The sequence below is a fragment of the Canis lupus genome, chromosome 4 (genome assembly GCF_011100685.1).
Source record: "Canis lupus familiaris isolate Mischka breed German Shepherd chromosome 4, alternate assembly UU_Cfam_GSD_1.0, whole genome shotgun sequence".
Lineage (NCBI taxonomy): Eukaryota > Metazoa > Chordata > Mammalia > Carnivora > Canidae > Canis > Canis lupus.
In genome coordinates, this window is record NC_049225.1 from 27,390,490 (window position 1) to 27,396,146 (window position 5,657).

At 38.7% G+C, this 5,657-nt stretch overlaps 1 pseudogene; it reads left to right on the plus strand.

Annotated features, from left to right (window-relative positions):
- The first annotated feature begins 5,225 nt into the window (after positions 1-5,225).
- LOC119876230 lies at positions 5,226-5,310 on the plus strand (annotated as a pseudogene).
- Positions 5,311-5,657: the final 347 nt, after the last annotated feature.

Consider the following 5,657-nt stretch of genomic DNA (forward strand, 5'->3'; position numbering starts at 1 on the left):
CTTTTTTTTTTTTTTTTTTTTTTTATTTTTTTTATTTATTTATGATAGTCACAGAGAGAGAGAGAGAGGCAGAGACACAGGCAGAGGGAGAAGCAGGCTCCATGCACCGGGAGCCCGACGTGGGATTCGATCCCGGGTCTCCAGGATCGTGCCCCGGGCCAAAGGCAGGCGCCAAACCGCTGCGCCACCCAGGGATCCCTATTATTTCTATTCCTAATAATCTACACAGAGAAATGAAAACATATGCCCACATGAAGACATGTACATTCATATTCAGAGCTGCACTAGTCATTTGTCCCTGATATTTGTAATTTGTGTCCTTTATCTTTTTCTTGATAAACCCTTAGGAAAATTGGTGAAGAAAAAAAAAAGATGGCATAGGTCACAAATAGCAGGAATAAATAAGGGAATGAAAATATAGAACCTAAACATTTGAAGGAAGATATCATGAATAATTTATGCCAATAAATTTTAAAAACTAGATGAAACCCTCAATTTTAAAAAAGAAACTCACTAAAATTGACAAAGGAAGAAATAGAAAGTCTGATTATCCATTTGTTGGATAAAAAAATGAATTTCCAGCAAGAGTAGCCTTTTTTTTTTTTAATTAAGAGTAGCCTTTAAGAATGAAGGTGAAATAAAAACATTCTTATATGAAGGAATACTATGAAATTTTGTTACCAGAAACAAGCCTGATCTAGAAGAATTGCTAAAGGAAGTTCTTCAGACAGAGGGACATAATAACAGAAGAAAACGTAAAACTCTGGAAGTAAAGGAAGAACAACAGAAATGCTAAATAACTAGGTAAATATAGGGGGCTATTCTTTCCCTACTGAGTTCTTTAAAAATGTATTTGTTCATTGAAATAAAAAATTAAAACATTGTCCCAAGGAGTTTTCATTTTATATAGATGTAATATATTAGACAACCATAACCAAAGAAGGGAGGATACAGGGACCTCTATTGTGGTACATTTCCTACATTACACACAATGTGGTAAAGTGTTGATTCTAAGTAGAATGCTAGAGATTAAGATTGTATTTTTTATTTTTTAGAAAGTATTTTTAAACTGAGGCATTCAACCACTGAGCCATCCAGGTACCCCAAGATTGTATTTTTTAATTCCTAGGGCAACAAATAGAAATTATATAAATATATTTAAAAACACAATATACAATTAAGTAGAATGCTGATAATATCTGAAAATCCCAAAAAGGGCAGGAAAGAAGAAACAGAGGAATAAAACCAGAAAACAATAAAATGGTAGATTTAAATCTAAACATATCAACATCACTAAATACTAGTGGTGTAAAGATACCAAGTAAAAGACAAAGATCATCAAAATTGATAAATATATAACTGAAAGAAACTATAGAAACCCTCTGGAACTATATAGAATATACATGGGTTAAGAGTAAAAAGCATAAAAGTCCAGCTTGCCAATACTATTTTTTTTAAAAACCTAGAACATTTATCATTTATATTAGTATCTGACAAAGTAGAATTTAGAGGAGAAAAAAAAGGATAAAGGTGGACAATGTATAATGACAAAATATCAATTTACCAAAAAGACATAATGATTGTAACTAGATATACAACTAACTACAGAGCTTTAAAACTGACTACTGTGGGTTGAATTGTATTCTTCCCAAAAATGTATTCAGTAAACTCTAATCCAATATAAATGGTGTCTTAAGAAGAGAAGAGGGATGCCTGGGTGGCTCAGCAGTTGAGCGTCTGCTTTTGGCTCAGGGCGTGATTCTGGGTCCAGGATCTAATCCCACATCGGGCTCCCCTGCAGGGAGCCTGCTTCTCCCTCTGCTTGTGTCTCTGCCTCTCTCTGTGTGTCTCTTAAGAATAAATAAATAAAATCTTAGGAGAAGAAGAAGAAGAAGAAGAAGAAGAAGAAGAAGAAGAACAGAAGAGACTCGAAGAGCAGAAGAGGAGGAGGAGAGAGGAGTAAGGAGGGAGGCGGTGATCTTCTTCCGGTCTTGTACTGCCTTCATCTTCGTCTCCTTCGCCCGTTCTTCTCCTACGTCCTTCGCCTTCCGTCTCTGTCTCGGGCTTCGTCTCCTTCTTCTTCCTTCTTGTCCTCCTTCTTCTTCCTTCTCCTTCGCTTCTCTCCTTCTTTCCTCCTTCTCCTTCCCTTCTCCTTCTCGCCTTCCTTCTCCATCCCGTCTCTTCTTGCTTTCCTCCTCTAAAACCCAATTGGAGGGGCACTGACTAGATCTGGGTGGTGGTATGGCTGTGTTCACTTTGTGGAAAATCCACTGAGCTCTACTATGTTGTACTTTGTGTATTTTGTGTTCTGCATATGTATCATATTTCAATAAAAATTCTATTTAAAATGTCTAAAAATAAATAATATGCCTGTTGTCATTATGCCCAAGTTGTATAGTCCTACAACACATTTTAGCTTCTATTCCAAACCAATAAATTGTATTCCAAACCAATAAATAAACAATAGGCATTTCGGTAGGTAGGTGGGTACGTAGGTGGATAGGTACCAGGTAGGTAGGCAGGTGTATGTGGGATAGGTATCCCCGGGACCCCCCTAGAGAATACTCATTACATGTTTGGGCAGGAGAAAATACCTTGGTATTGGCATATAGTAAAAATATCTTTAGCAGTTCCTGGGAATAGCATTAAAAATAATAGAGTGGTAGTCTGAAGAGAAGGATGACTAATTGTAGTAATATGGAGGCTTTATAAAATTTAAAAAGCTATTACTAGTTTGGAAGTGTTGAGTTACTGTATTGTACACCTGAAACTAATATAACGCTGCATGCTAACTAACTGGAACTAAAATAAAAAACTGTTTTTAAAAGTTATTATTTTAATTCTTTGAACTTATTAACCTCAAAAGGGACAGACAAAACATAAAATATACTCAGAACATAGACAAATTATTCGATTGATAATGTAATTGATTCATTTGATTGCTACCATACTTTACCTTTATTATGTAGTTCAAGTAATAATTGTATACTACACATAATAAAATAGAAGTTCAGAAAGATAAAACAACATAGAAACAAAATTAAAAACCTGAATGAACCAACCAAACCAAAAAGCTAAATCTACCGAAATGATACTGTGGGGATATTTAATGTTAGATCAGAGGGTTCATTTCAGGAATGGGCCTTATGCATGTTTGAAACATGGGCCCTACTGGAGTTCCCCATGCCCGGAAAATTAACCATTAATTCATTCATTTATGTAGTCCTGCAATAAAGAGAAATGTGCCAGGATATAAAGCATTTATATTTGCATCTGAAGAGAAAGCAGCACCACAGTCAGATACTTCACATCAGAAAGATGGGTGAGAGGAGAGGGAGACAAAAAGGTATTTTTAATAGTAGGACAATGACAAAATCAAGCTTCTTGCTACTGGTTGAATCTTCATTCCATGGAGTGTTTATCCACAGCAGCTGTTATGTTTTTGTTTTGTGTGTGTGTGGTGTGCGCGCGCGTGTGTGTGAGAGGGGCTTGGGAAAAGTGGAAGCCTCTCCCTGTATCCAGTACCTGGGTGTGAGCTGTCAACTCATGCTTTGTCAGAATATCATCTCTCATCCCTGATCATCAAAGAAACATCATATATCCTAATCATGTCTGTTGATGTCTTTCACTATTATTGTCCCACTGGCCAACCAGGCATATTGTTAAATTTTGCAGGATCTCATTGCCATTTTGAGGATGTTGTTCTTTATATTAAGTATAATGAGAGTTTATTGAATAATTTTATCTTACACTGACAGGATCATATTTGTATTTTGCAATGAGTACTCTAACTATTAGACGTACTCACTGATAAGGAATGTGGGGTTCTTTAGGAAGTTCTTAAAGAAGTCCAGTAAGAGATGGTTCTGGCATAAACTAGGAGAGCGGTCAGCAAACTATTTCTGTAAAGGACAAAGAGGTAAGTATTTTAAGCTTTGTCAGCCATATGGTCTCTAGCGAAACTACTCTACTCAAAATGGTCACGGACAGCATATTAACAAATGAGTGTGTCTGTGATCCCATAAAACTTGGTTTACAAAAACAGGAGGTGGGCTAGATTTGGCCTGCAGACCAAAGTTTGTTAATCCTGAACTAGAATGATAGTAAGGGAGGCACGTGGCTTTAAGACATGCTTAAGAAATAAATCAGATCTTTCTGAGAGATCTGATGTGGAGAAAAAAAGCAAGTGGGGTGGGTGATGACCCCTAGATATGAGTCAACTTTGTAGATTTAGTGGAGGCCCTTCTTACTCTATCCCCACTCTTCCTCCCATCCATATGTTGTCCTCATTAGTCGTTGTTTTTGTCTGTCCATCACATTTGAACACCTTTCCCATGCTTCCAGTGTTTCTACCTATGAATCCTCACTACCCTACAGTAAATGCCAAAAACTTGGTTTTCCAGTTCCCTGGCAGTGTAGGCATGTGACTTAGGCTCCACTGGTCAGATGTTTCTATGTAAGACTCTGATTTGGAACCTAGGGACTCAGTTAAGCATATACCAGCCAGACTCCACTCTGAAGGGATAGAAGGAGAGATGTCCCAAAGATAGCAGTGACTGAGACTAGTGACGTGTCCTAACTCAACATCAGGGCTGTGCATGAGCTGCCAGCCTGGGCCAGGTGGTAGTGATGCCCTCACTGACATAGCTCATGATGAAGGAGGCTATGTTTCCCTGAAGCACCTCCAAACCTGGCTCTCTGGCTCTCTCCCAGATACTCTGTGAGTCACATAACATGCTCTAATAAAACATGCTCTTTTCCCTCTTGAACTAGCTAGACTAGGTCCTGCTGTCTATAACTAAGAACATTCACTGGTTCCCTGCTTCAAGTCTCCCTCAACCCTCTCTCTGGGCAAGAGAGAATTCCATAGAAACTCCTGAACCAGGGGATCCCTGGGTGGCTCAGCGGTTTAGCGCCGCCTTCAGCCCAGGGCATGATCCTGGAGTCCCAGGATCGAGTCCTACATCAGGCTCCCTGCATGGAGTCTGCTTTTCCCTCTGCCTGTGTCTCTAACTCTCTCTCTCTCTCTCTCTCTCATGAATAAATAAATAAAATCTTTAAAAAAAAAAGTTCCTGAAGCATTCTTTCTATGAAGCATCTTTTCATCTCATCAGGGCTCTAATAGTTGCACAAGCAAAAAGATTTTAAAACCCAAATAAAAGAATCATTAATAATCAAGCCCTAAGTTGAGAGAAGAAAATAGTAAGCTTGAAATCAAGTTTTCAAGCTCTGTGCAGTGGCAGTATCGTCTCCAATGAGGTTTATCCTGAGGCGTGATTATTGCTAATTGAAATCAAGTTTTCAAAAATAAAGTTAATAAGGATGGCAGTGGATAAGAGAGGAGAAAGGCAAGCAGGCTGGAGGAAGTCCATAGTCAGGACCTCAGAGGCAAGGAGGAGACTGGTCTACTGTGTGTACAGTTTGGGTGGGGACACAGATCATGTGGCATACGGATGTGCAATGCCAGATCATGCTAGAGAAGCCTTGAAACGTATCTGTGCAAGGGAGGACTGTCCCAGTGCAGCACCCCCTATGACTGCTGACCTAAAATTACTTCCCACTGCTTCTCCTTCCTGGCCTTTGTACATGTTGTTCCCTTTACTTGGCTCATTGTAGGTGCTCAACCAATATTTGTTCAATGAATGAATGAGTGAATG